Source organism: Pogonomyrmex barbatus, unplaced genomic scaffold (assembly GCF_055798465.1).
Source record: "Pogonomyrmex barbatus isolate J1 unplaced genomic scaffold, ASM5579846v1 scaffold20, whole genome shotgun sequence".
Lineage (NCBI taxonomy): Eukaryota > Metazoa > Arthropoda > Insecta > Hymenoptera > Formicidae > Pogonomyrmex > Pogonomyrmex barbatus.
In genome coordinates, this window is record NW_028297117.1 from 445,259 (window position 1) to 459,897 (window position 14,639).

Below are 14,639 nucleotides of genomic sequence, written 5' to 3' on the forward strand. Positions count from 1 at the left end.
CCCGAGTGAGTACCTTACGACGAATTTATGCAGATACAAAATTACACATTCCTCCAGGAAATATAGAAATATATAAACGTATTTAGCTTGTAAAATCCCGCGTGTAAAATCATTTATTTTTTTGAATCCTTTTATTATAACGATAATTACTCGTAATGCCCCGAAAACAAGAACGAAACTCCAAGTCACGTCGCTTCTGCCGCCTCTTGCTCGATCATTTCCTTTTGCGTGGCGCTGCGTTGCGTGTTGCATGTTGACAAAAGTGCACTCCAGTCGTGCTGTCGACGAAATCATTTCAGTCAGTCATCGTGCGGAGCCAATGCAAACATCTCTTGGGATCCCGAAGAGGGCAAACACTGGGACCGAGTGCCCAAAGTTGCTAACTCACTCGCTTATACGGGAAACCCTCTGTTCATCTCTGCTGCACAGCTCGGAACTGCCGCTCCTTCTCTCTTCCTTTACTCTGTCTTCTCTTCGGATACAGATTTCATCCCCGGCGATTCACAGATGCGCATCAGCGAGGGTTGCTATCGCGCGATTGACTACGAAAAAGGAAGTAACGATTGTTGCGATAAGCAAATCACGGAAATTCTGACCAAAAAATTTGTTTTATCGCCTTTTTTTTTGTAATGTCGAGATTTAGATAATGAATGTTTGCATATTAACTCGTTGCATTTTACCAGTGAAGTTAAATTTAGTCGCGTTTCTTCTATTTTAACGTTGCTGCGAGATATATTATATATTATGGACGTATCTCTTCATATTAATAAGTAGTAGTATCTGTCTTTGAAATGGAGAAAAAAGGCTGCTTTATTCTTTGAAGGCCAGTTCAAAGTGGCCTCCGTGACATTCGCGTTAGCCGGAGGCTAACTCGTAATTGTCACGACTGCGGCAAACGGAGTCATGTTGAAAGGAGCAAGAACGGTTTGATGAAAGACGTTAGAAATAACTGAAAGGTTTCACAGCCGTTAAAGATTTACACGTAATTGTTTCTATTGTGTCGGCGAGAAGGGGGTGACGGAGGCGGTAGTCGTTAACGGCCCTGGCGGCCCGTTAAAGTACTCGGTGCGTGATAGGATCGTTTGTTTCTCAATGGCGCTACGTTTAACCCGTGCAATTGTCGGCGTCGGGAAGCAGTTTACTCGTGTAAGTCCGAGTGTTGCTTAGAGAGTCGTAGGAGTTCTTGGCGCATTCAGAGTGTGCTTTATCGACGACAACGAATGACGAGGCTTATCATCGGTTTTTATCATTTCTATTAGCATGCGGCTAACTAATAACCGCCGATAAGGTATTTATGATATGCAAAGCCACATCTAATTCAATTTCCAACTCTTAATTTTTTATACAACATAATAGTTAGTTGTTAGGAATTATTCGTTGCGAGATCGTCTCGTCATCTAAGAGATCCAAGAGAAGATCATGCAATTATTTGTTAAATAACGAATGTTGATTATTGCACGACATGCCGACATATTATTCTCATATTCTCGTTTCGTCAGCAATTTATTACTACAGGTTTATTATATAATGTATTATATATTTACGCTTATGTATTGAATGACGATCTAAGAATTTTTATCTGGCACCGGGGGGGTGAGTTTCTTCGAAAAACAAACGCCAGCGTGTGCGCTTTAATCTTCGCGCGATGATGTAATGACCCGCGCGACGGCGGCGCATCGTAATTTGTTAGGAAATAAGGGGTCTGTAAGACTGGCAGCCGTTAGTATCGATAAGCCAACGATCGATAACGGCGCGATAGCGCGCGCTACGAGTAGTGTTGCGGCTAATACCGTAATTTTGGGCGGAAAGTGCATGTTTTGCGGCGAGAGTCCATTCGCAGACTATCTCGCGCCATTAAATTCATGTTTGTGCACTTATTATCAGACGGCTACGTGGCGTTGCAGGCTAGGAGTCGTAACGCGATGCACTCGAACCGGTTCTCGAGGCGTTGGCTATTCACAGTAAACGCCTAGCATATCGATTGTAAATTTTCGCGAATGTCTCGACAGTGGCGGGGCTCGATAGTCCGATCCAGATCGGACGTTAATGGGGAAAAAGCGAGAAAAAGGATCAATCGGAATCATTAACGAATTCATTAATATTCATGCGGCTTTACTATTAATGGCTAATCAAGTTGTAGGAATGTTACTTTCCTGTCTCTCTATTATTCTTTCCTCTTGTTGTTTTTACTTAAGGTATATCTCTTATTCTCTTTTTTTCAATTTTTATTTTTCGTTGTATTATAATACGTATTTTTCTATATATATTTTTATCTCTTTCTGAAATCTTTATTCGAACAATTTCGAACATCTCCATTTTTATATTATTATTTTATTTTTCTTGTACTTTGTAAGTCAGCCACTTATCTACATACATTTATGCCTTTTTATGTACAAATATTTTTCTTTTTGTTTGTTCTAGGTATGTGTTTGCCAGAGTGGAAACAAACGCTCGTCTCTTCGTCTCTGTCTCCCAGGTTTCCTCGGTGTCATCCGCATCGGCTGACGTACGACGATTAAAGTGAAATATTGGCCAAGTTGGCGCGAACGTGCGGTAGGAATCTCATTTGCCGGCGGGTTAAACAGCGATCATCGTTCGCACAGCTGCGAATTACTAATTGCTGTTTGACTTGTTGGCTCCTTAACTCCCACAAATTGAACCGAGTATCCGCAGTCGAAAGGATAACTTGGAGTTTGTTTCACAGTTTATCGACCAATGTTTCATCGCGACTGCGAAAACTTCACAATCAATAATCTAAAACTATGTTATAGATTATAGATGTTATAGATTCTGAGGCATAACAATAGATTTAATGATCTTTTTTTTTTTTTCTGAAGAAATGTCTTAAGCTCTATCTATATTTCTCTCAGGAATATAATAGCGCGGGAAAGAGATATTTATTTTTAATATACTCTAATCTATTTCCCAGTTCTGTTCTATTAACGTCTAGTATGGATTTATCATTCAATCAGGATTAGAACTTGCTGCAGCTATAATGTCTTGTATAATCATCTGGAACTATAAGCTATCTCGATATACCATTTACTATCCACGAAGTCCGACTATATAATCCTGGTTTCATTACGCGTTCGTATATGGTTTCGCAAGGGAAGTCCTTTGTTTCCACGGCGAGCAGAATTTCGACGATGACTCGAGAGTTAACGAGAGGTCGACGCACCAACTCCGAAGGATGATGGCGCGGACGCACTCGCGGAGTTTGCCATACGACTCGGTGTTTAGATTGTTTAAGTCACTCGACTCTCGACATATTTATTCATGCGCATACTACGTCGGGTATACACCCGGTATGTAAATGCGAGTTACGGTTACCTGAAAGAGCTACACCTCCGCCGGATCGTCCGACTTGGCCAGCTGAGCCGCGTTGCGCGTTATTAATGTTGTCGCGGGATACAATCAAAAAGCGTCGGCCGATCTCGCCTCTATATCGCATTTGTGAAAACGCGTCCCGTAAATTTTTCACGAAAAGGGAAGAAACTCGCTGTATTCCGCTCTCGCCCCGCTCTCAATCGGAGCGGAATTTTGCGGCGGGCGAACGCGTCGTCGTATCTTTTCAGATACACACCCGCCCGTTTGTATTGTCGTCTCGTAAAGGACGACGAGGCATAATGGAGCCGCTTTATCGGATAGTCAACTTCGTTATGCTCGATTTGGTGGCAAGATGGTGGCTGTATTGCCGCGACAAACCGGATGTTGTACATTTGGAGTATGCATAGCGTTACCATACGGACGTTTCGCACGTTACTATATATACGTCGTATGAATGTGCAGACATTTACAGCATATCTCGAATGATGATCTTATATACATGGCGTAAGATGACAGGCCGGTTGGTGTGTAGTTTGATGTAAAACGGGTAAACAGATTTTCAACAGCGCGGCACGCTTATCCGGCAAACTGACAAGTGTCACGAGTACGAAACAAATGACGCGGCCGTTGATTACGCCGTTGTGTTATCGTGCACGAATAAACCGCGGTACAAAACGACCGGAATTTCCACTTTGTCGATCCGGACGAATATCGTCACGATGAAACGTTTATCGCAGCCTCGACGTTGCACGGCCGTCCAGATGTTTCTCCAATCGCGAAGACTAGCGATCGCTGTTCGCCGCATTTAAGAGCCCACTTGAAGAGAGAGGCTCGCTTGCCTTTTCCCTTTGAGTTACACCTCAAGATCAGTTCTTATCTTTTAAACAAGTATGTTTACTGCCGTGTGGTTGCGACTGTTCGTAGCTACTTAGTAGTAGGCGTGCGGATATAGATGGACGTGCCGGCTTATCTACAAGGTTGAAAGATATTTGACGATTGCCCCATTAGTCCGTTCGGTACGTTTGTTCTCTTATTGAGGCTTGAAAATTTTATTTTGTTAGTGAGACCGAAATACTCTACGGTAATCGAAAAGTATTCAGAAAAAAGTTCAATAAGCGATATCATACGGTGGAGCCTTCAGTTATAACGAAGTTAAGGTATCTCCTGAAAGAACTCAACGTGCTTCTCGTGCTTCTCGTTTTTTCGAACCGAGTTTCTGTTTCTTCGCGAAATGTCTTATTGCATATCCTTGCAAGATAATCTGAGAAATATATTTTAGAGGGCGATATATTTTAAATTTTTTACTGAACATTTCACATTTTATTATAGCATGGTATATTTTATGATGTACTTGTTGACGATAACCTGCTTCATTTTGATTGTATATTTATGTATATTTTTATCTTAATTGATATATAAAAGCAGAGCAGTATGAAATTAATACAAAAAAACGTGAATAAATTTATCGTTGTTAAAAAAGTCTTGATTGCGATATTTTTAATTCAGAAAACATTTGTTTAATCAACGATTTTTTACATTATGATTAAAATAATAATCACAAACAATTTTTTTCTCTTAAAATGTAATTATCATTTGTTTTTTTGCTATTTAAAAATAATAATCTTTAAAGGAACTACTGGCTCGTGGAATGCATAGAACGATAACAAGCTTTATAATTGAGGGCAATTAGAAGGATTATTTTCGAAGATTCAATCTCTTCAATCTCTTATGTAAAAGAAGTATGTGTATCTCGCTTAATGCATCCTGATAATTCTGTTTTCTGCGAGAGGCTATTTCTTTTCGATAAATCGTCTTTCGAGATATGTTGCTCCGTCATAATGGAGTCTGTTTTCCATGCTAGGAATTATTTACTCACGTCGAGAATGCGATGAACATCGTTTTAAGAACACCCTGAAGTCTCGCTTATCAAGCTCGGTATATTTCTCGTCAGGATACGACGACTGAAAGCTAGCCCCTGCGGCGGTCACTCGCTCTTTCCTCTTTCTCTCTTTCCCTCGTCCGTTCCCTATAAGATATCATTACGCAGATAAAACTGCTCTGCTGAAAGGCTTCCGAGCTAATCGACTGCCGTACTGGATCGTACGATCTTACGCGTTTCCTCGAAGCCTCTCAAGTACACGTGGACTGTCAATATTCCGATCAGTATGCTGGTAATCCGATAAATCCGACACTAAGTATACGTGTTTGATAATTTTGATATAATTTTAGCTAGATTATTTTTTCTTTTTCTCTTTTCTACTATATTTATGTTATTTTTTTACATGCTATTTAATAGTCCTTACTTCTTGATTCTCGCATTTTTCTATTGATGGAATTGTTGCGCGAGTAGTAATGAGTTAACATGATCTATTATATGTCGTTAAGGAAATTCTAGATATCTTATTTCTATATCGTTCTTTTCATTTCGTTCGTTTTACGATATAATAATATGCGGATTCTGTTACATACAAATGTGCCAGTAATATATTATGAGAGTCACCGGAGTGGTCTTCTTGTTAAAGCGAAGTATGCCACTTGAAGGCACCAGAAGTCGTATTGTAATCTCCCAACTTTATGCCATCGTTCCTTGAACTTATAATCAGTTGCTTGGCAATTACGCCATAACAAGCCGAGCTTCTACCTCGCTGGCTATTTATATATCTTTGGGAGTTTTGCTAGCACATAAATACTAACGTCAACGTTCCAATTCTGGGTAATTATCGATTATCCATCCTCGTTGCCGATGATAATAGCGCGCCGTCTCATTGTAATGTGACAGAAAAAGATACAAGCTGAATTTACTTTTGTCATCATTAAATCACTATAACATTGTAAAATCCTATGTTCCGCCACGCGGCGTATTATTCCGCTGCGGTCGCAATTAATCGCGATGAATGTTATCACTCTTGCATTACACATAAATATTTCCATAACAATACATTTGTTTGAAACATTCGATAATTACATTGCATTTTAAGCAGCAGATAATTATTTTGTCGAGCAACAATATGACGTGGCAAGGAACAATTAGCTGAATATGCAGATGAAAGGATTATCAGGCGATGCTATTCGCGAGCGGTCAATATTCCGATTCTATCCGACGCGAAACGCTCGTTGCGACAGCGGGACAAAGAAGTCAAAGGAATATATTCAAAGGAATATAGTACTAGTCAGAAGTTGACCATCCGCGGGGTAGGAAGTAAAATACGTGAGGCAGGCGGGCAGGCAACGAGCATGCAGCCAGGCATTCCTGATGAACGCGCCTGTTTATATCTGCCGGGGTGGTTGGGACCGCTGAAGGAGCAGCCGCATCGAGACGCCGAATTCCGCCTGTTTCCAATAATTTTATTTTTTTACCTTTAATACACCGTCCGCAACGCGATGGGATCGCGCGAGGAACGCCCGACGGCGCCCGATGGTGCGTGTGCTCCTCGATATTAGATAAAGCCGACGTCGGACGGGCAGTTGCCCTCTTTCGCTCTTTCCTTTTCGGCCTCCGTTTTTCAACATTCACGTCTCGATGCGTATCCACACCCGACGGCACCCTTCGTACTCGAGCGAGACGTGCCGTTTCCGATCTACGACGGGACGATCGACCCTTTACGCGGTAATCGATGACGATGATGGTTGACGCAAATTACTGACGTCTCGCGACGTTGAACATTCAAATAGATATCCTTCTTGTCGTTGTCTAGTTGATGGTTTTGTGGACGCGTGATGATAGGATGATAGTGTTTCTTGATGTCAACTACGATAACAGTGAGTTATGATAGCCTAATGAGCCTCAAGCTGTCATGTTGTGTTTTACTTTTCACGTGTTTATCGTACATTTTTACATAATACACGTGTACGTATTATTGTTTCTTTTTGTTTGGAATTTAAGATCCTCAGATGAATTGAATTTTTAGATTAATTGGTTGGATAATCATTGAGATATTAAAAAAACCTATTATTAAATGTGAGACGAGTTGTGAAGTAATTTTTCTACCCTTTTTTTTTCTTCTATATCGAGTGGTTTCTCATATTTAGATATGCCTTTGTAAACATGAAATTTTACTCTTTCGAAATATCGAACGGTCGGTGAAATGGCGACAGTAAATAATATCCATTCGTTTGTAGCGTCATCGATAAATCATCGAGCGTCATGATGGGAAATTGAACTTTCGAGAATACTTATGCCCATACCACGTTATTATTCATGTCGATAGTGCGGAAGCGTAAAAAAAGGATACGCCGTAGCGCGTATTTCAAGTCGATCGATTATAAATAATGTCGTAGTGTTTCCTTGATTCATCCACACATGGAGAGCGCATAAAACTTCGCCGCGGAAAAGTGGTGATATAAAAACGAAGTAACAAAAAGACATCTTCGTATCTTTTTTTAAGTGTCACTTGAAACTGAACCGTCCGTGATATATTTTCGCGATAAATCTTTGTAAAGTTATAATTTTACAATTTCACCGAGGTGAGATTTCATTAAAAACGTTAAAATGTCGCGCGAAAAGACTTTAGAGAATCGCTGAATACGACAGCAGCACCCGAAAACGAATAGTAATGTAATAACAGAGCGAGAGACGTAGTTAACTTTTATATATATATATATTTTTCGAACTTTGCCAAAAATTACGACTCGTAGGCGAAGAGAAAGAAAATCGGGATACAGGAGAAAAATCAGAGGTATAGGAATGGTAAAAAAGGGAGAATCCGGAGCGCACGATTGTGCTCAATAAATAATGCAAATCTGGCGGAACCTTCCTAAGCTTCCGCAAGCTGCTTTGTAACGCGATCAGGATTGGTTGCGAGCCAACCGCGGCGTCGACGCATCGCATCTGCGCCACCGACCTGCGAGAATTTATGTGCGGGGCGCGTTGTCTAAGGCGGGCCAACAACGGACGACGACACTCGCAAACCAGCCCAACTTACCCTCACGAGTGCTCGCTGAAACACACAGGTGATTTCGTTGAGTTAATTACACCCCAACTGAAACTTCCTACCACGGTCTTATTACGTTGTGGCTGTCGCGCTAAAATGATACAGATGACCTGTTTCCTTCTCTCTGATAATTTTCTGTATATGCTTCAAGTGACATTTTAGCGACGATTTTTTTCATTAGTATCTCCGAGGAATTAATTAACATCTTCAATCTTTCTCGGACGGATAATATTTAACATCACGTCTAATTATTCGTGATGTAATTAATCGGAATTAAATAACATGACATAACATGAAATAATATTTACTGAACAATTGGATTTTTGTTGATACGAAGAAATATTGAGAAATGAAATGTAATAAGATGAATAATTTTTGTAATAAATAAATAATATCTGTGAGATTCTCTTACAGATTCGAAGCGCAGTTTTCAAATGTTTCGGTTGCAACTTTTTCTGTTCTGTTAGCTTTATATAAAGTTATTTGCGTTATTGCTCGCGAATTTCGCGAGCTATTTGCGAGCTAATTCCACATACGCTGCTCATGCTGACGGAGAATGCAATTTTGGCCAAAGCAGGGGCTGGATATACATATAGCGAAGATGTATTAAGCCTATCGATGATGCCTCGGTCGATAGGTAGGTACCGTAATTACGGTAATGTTATGCGAGCTAATTGGAGGATTTTGTGAGAACCGATAAAAACGAGATTGCTCGGCATCGAAGTCGAGTATTATATATCGGATATCCAAGAAATTGGCTATCGGCGTATTCCGGCCCGATCGTTATTACCTCCATACAAAAAAGATCAGGAAATCATCCGCAATATAATCTAATATAATTTTTTTGGCAGTTCTTTTCTCGATCGTATCCCAACACTAGTTTCGTAAATTAAGAATGTATTCGCATTATCGGTCGTATGCGAATGTTACTTGCCATCCAATCGCTTTTTATCGATCTCGCGGAACATTCAATCTCAAATTTGCGATATATCCCTTTTCAATTATTCCTTTCAAATTTAATTCAGCGACCAATTTATTTCTTACCCCAAATATAATACTTAAGATCAGGCAATTTAACCTGAAATCAGAAACTTCACTTAATGGTAATACACTTAATGGAGTAATAATGAATAATATTGCAATAACGGATTAAAGGTAATAAATATATTACTTAAATACATTACAGATTTTGATATTATTCTTAGAAAATTCAAATGGTACTTTATTGACTTACTTTGGATCCTCTTGGATCTTCTTCGTGAAATGTATACAAATTTAGATCTTTTAAAAATGAAGAATTAACTTTTCAATTACGACTTCGCTAATAAACAAACGGACGCCGCTTTAACCTCCGACTGAACAAACTTCTGTTACGACAACTAGTTAGGACGTCGTGTCGTACTCACAGTCGTCGACTCCCTTTTTCTACAGCGGCGAGTTTGAAAGGAACAGCTAACAAGTAGTGTAAGTCGCGGTAGAGGAAGAGGGAACAGACGGAGAAAAACAGATGGCAGCAACGACGAGAGAGAAGAATATTGCACTGGGAGATCTGCGGCCGTGTGGTAGTTACTTCTCTCGTAGCGTTACGAAGTTACACCAATCCTTACAACGTTAACGAGGACATGAAACTAAAATTAGAGAACGAAGAGGATGTAATAATTCTAATTTTTAAAAGAGAAAACTAGGAGCGAAATAGCAACTATCATTATTTATCATTTTCAAGAGATGTATTTATAATTGACGATATGTACACACATATAAATATACATATAATAATCTGTAGTTGTATGATTCACGCTAAATATATGAGAAAATGAGAACAAAGTTTATTAAATTAATAAGTTATGAAATCTGTTAAATTACAGTTCCTTTTCGTTGTTTTTTTTTTTAAAGATTAAATATGGCTAAAGCAGTAATTCTGTATTCGCAAAATATTCGCAGATATAACAATTGAGCAATACACTTTTAATAAAACGAGTGCTCTTTTGGAACGTTGCTCTCATTCTACAGCCGTAGAAGTAAATAACCGGCTTTAAGTCATATGCATATGGGCAGACCGGTTGGTATCGTTGCTAGAAAACTACGATGACTAAGAGTTACTCTTTGTTAAAATCATATCGCTACCTACATTACATCTACGAATGTGTTAGAAGGCAAATTTAAATAAAACCTTGGGGATCGCATATATGAGTACAAAATTGGCAATTTCAGCTACCCAATGCTCGGAGAGTTTATAATCAGGGCTACAACTACACTTAAAGAGATACAAACAGGCTTTTATATATAAAAGAATATAAATATAAATGAAAGATATAAATAAAATTAATTTTCGGTTATTTTTATTTAGATTAAGTATTTTTATCTATCTCAATTTAACTTTTCATTAGCACTGCGAACCGATCGATTTTTTTATTAATTTTAATGATAATGATAATGATAATAATATTGACGAATTAAAATACACGATATAAATTTAAAGCGCGCTATTTAACTCGCATTTATGTTTCAATGATACATTAATATTATGAAATAGCGTCGACCACGACGTCGATTAATAACGTCACGACGAGTGTTCCACGCCGCGACTCATTTTCCTTCATTACCGCGATTTGCATGACACAACGGCGAATTAAGCAGCCCCGCCGTGCGACGGTTGGCGCGGCGATTTCGGTATCGCGCCGACGTGTTTTACGCGATACGATACGTTTTCGGGGATGCGGACTCATCGTCCGTGTCGCGTAGGTGCGCGAGCGAGCGTGCGTGCGTGCGTGCAAATGCACCGGCAAAATGGTGTTGCGAGTGGGTGGCACGTACGTGTTCGGCAGTGTGCAATGTCCCGCGGCGACACGCCAAGGCGACGGTAAACAATGTGAGCATACATTACTTACACCCCGCCCAGTACTGGCGCATTGTGCATCCAAGTGCGCGCCAAGTCCATCCGCACCTTATACATACCCATCCCATTTTCTCTTTCCTCCCCATTGGCCTCCATTTCTTTTCACTTTTTTTTTTTTTTTTTTTTTACTTTGGTAACAGCTATTTGGAATTCACTTAATTATATTTTCCGTTTACACGGAAGAAAAATGTTAAATTATGTACTCAAATTTACTTGAATCTCACTGCATCTCGTAATTGCTGTTTTTTGCTTTTATTCTTCTCTCACAATTTCGCTTCTTTTGTCATTTTAACATCTTTCTTTTCAAAGAATGTTTGTGTACATTACTTTCTTTACTATCGTCTTTGGAGAACATTGTCGAACAAAAGGATTCAGTTTCTATAAAATCAAAGAAATTTTTCTTATGACATATTTACGAGAAATCATGTGAAATGATGGTTTTGTATTATGAAAGTAAAAATGTATATGTAGAAATTTCTTAAAATCAAGATTAACAATCTATGTAAATTAGAAGAGGAAATTTTATCATTCCTGATTTTTGCAGATTTCATGTAGTTATGAAACTCTTCTTCAAACATGAAAATAATATGAATTTTTTGTTTTTATTATTGATAATCATTCATACGTTGCAAACTATTTAATATATATTATACTTCAAAACAACTTTGTTTTTAATTATTTGGGCTAAGTAATTTTGTATTTGTATATGATAATAATTAAAAGGAAAATAATTAAATATTTTAAAATACTAATTTCAGTTTGTATTAGATTATTCTTCATATTAGAAATATTTCTTAATTATTAGAAAGCAACATATATTATTATTATTAATTTTGGACTATTTCTAATTTGTGATCAACAAAACTGGATTTTATCACTAGCAAAGTAAACGAATATGAATATTTTTTTTACCACTGAATTTTTCCATTTATTTTTGACAAGACAAATAGTTTGAAATTTAAGCTTGTTCTGATTTATCGAAGTCGATTTTTATATTGAACCTAAAATTGGTACCGACGATGTTTAATTTGTGACACCTGTAGCAATGTCAATACCAGTAAAAATTAATTGAGATATATGCTCGTTATAACGATCGTTTTTTTCGCCATCTGTAGCACACGATAATTGATTCCTACAAATTGTGCGCCAACAAAAGGATGAATAAACTTACAATTTATTTTTATGCTCGACGCCTTTCTAATGAGTGTTTTGTTTGATAAAACAAGAGATAATATTGTTTATATGTTTTAAGCTTATTAATTACTCTCTAGACGCATTTGTTACAAATGAAGATTTATTAAGATTATTCTATCTTTTATAATAATTTATATTATAATTTTTGCGAATATTTAATATAAATATTTGTTTAATATGTTTATTAAATTAATAAAAGACTTTACTACAAAAAAAACGAATAAAACTTATTGTGTCAAAATGAAAATGTTTTTAATATCTAGTACTTTGAATTCTTATTTGCGTTATACTAATAAGGACTATTTGTTAATCAAAAGTCGATTGTTTATATTTTAGTTAATTGTTTAGTTAATTGGATTACATTTTGGTAATATATTGATTACCGAGAGAATTTTTATAGACAAATATAAGAAATTAAAATTTTTTTATTTGAAATACAAGGTACCTGTGATATTTTCTCGAGTTGTATCGATGTCGTTTCATATCTCTAAAAGAATATCTATTTCACAAGAACGTACGAAAAAAGATGTTATTGACACAATAATAACATTATAAGATACATTTGATTCGAGATCTGATTCTCTTTTCGTTTTGAGGAAAAATCATAGTTTCAAATAGCTGTGAAATTATAAAAATTCAATTTTCTTGTCATATTGACAAGAAAATTACGAACTCTCATGTTTGTATTAAAATTTGTTAAACTCGAAAGAAATTTGTTTAATTTGAATCATTTTTAATAATCATTTTTCTTAAAGCTTAGTAAACATTATAATGCAAAATATTACAAATTTACATGTTGTATCTTCTTTATGAATAAAAAAATTTTTGTACTTATATAATCCATTGAGAAAATCCTTCCTCATATTATCGATGCATTAAAAGATATGAAGAATGAACGATCATCGATCACAAAATAATCATCAAATAATGAAGTCGTGTCATTCTCACGCTCAAGAAGAAGATTATTGCTTCTTATTATTATGATTACATCAGTCTCTATATTAGGGAGGGAGAATGAGATCAACTCTCACAGAAATAATCTTATGAAGTATGATCTTAAAGTTTTGCTGTCTAGTACGTTGTAGATACGTTCTAGCTTGTGAAATTCTTACTAACACTTTGCTGTCACATTCGTCTGACAATCAAAACAGAAACTGAGAACTAACTGACCAGTCCGTATGAACAGCACTCAAGACCGGTTATCTATTTACAGCTTTAGAATGGGAACAGCATTCTAAAATGCATACGTCATATTATAAGTATACTCTATTATAACTAGACTTTTTTATTACACAACTGCAATTTTATACATAATGTTAAAAATTTTTAAAAACTGGATATAAAATTGTCTAATTGCTTGTCTTTACAATTTTTCTTTAATGTATGATATACAAATTGTCACTGTAAAATAATATTTATATGAAATCAAGGCGGAAATTTATAATATTATTTATAATAAAAATTAAACAATAGGAGAAATGCAAAGTAATTTGCAATATCAATTTTACAACTCTTTAGTCTTTCTAATAATTAGCATAGTGGTAATGAAGAGATGTTTATATATTATAATTGTTCATCGTTAATTCAGTATAAACTAAATTAAAGATTTTATTTAACGACAATCACATCGAGCATGAATAATTAATATGAAAGAAAAATACTAAAAGGAGAATTCATGTAAATTGTAAATTCCTATGTATTTTATTAATATTTACACGAAATTACAATTGACGATTGCACATTTGCATATTTAACAGTATTGAATGTGTATGTATATATATATATATATGTGTGTGTATGTGTTAAATGCACATGTAAAAAATTTCTTCTTATTTAGTATAGTCTTACTCGCGTGCGAAAATCTAATAAAATATCAAAATACGTACTATGCATAATTGAGCTTACGGTTTTATCCTTGCCAACAATGTTACGTCCGACTTGAATTTTTAACCATTTAATTTGCCGTGTTTCGAGAAATTTTAGCGTTAAGGAAGGAGTCGCTAAAAAAGGATACTTCGAATTGTCGGTAAAGGAAGTAACGGCTCGGTAGATATCAAGTTTGTAGGAACCATATCCATTTGGTCCTCATGGAATGTCGTTTCAGCAACGAGATCGTTTTGTAACCACTTGCGAGAGCCTCCCTTCTCGAGCAATTCGAGTGTACCTAGGTGTTAAGTCGATATCTTCGTCGCGGCAACACGCAAATGAGAGATGCTGCAAAAGACACTCGGCAAGTAGAATGCGAGATCCGCGCGATCGTACGGATAATACGAGGAAGAGTACAATGCCAG

General features: G+C 36.8%; 1 protein-coding gene and 1 non-coding gene across 2 annotated transcripts in view; one reads left to right on the forward strand and one right to left on the reverse strand.

Annotated features, from left to right (window-relative positions):
* Positions 1-14,639, forward strand: part of alpha-Man-Ia (alpha-Mannosidase class I a) — a 557,932-nt gene that overhangs the window by 91,880 nt on the left and 451,413 nt on the right. The gene's annotated exons all lie outside the window — the stretch shown is intronic.
* On the reverse strand, positions 13,188-13,406 carry LOC112552250 (small nucleolar RNA U3). Its single transcript, XR_003096522.2, has one exon. It is a non-coding gene; the product is annotated as a small nucleolar RNA U3 (small nucleolar RNA).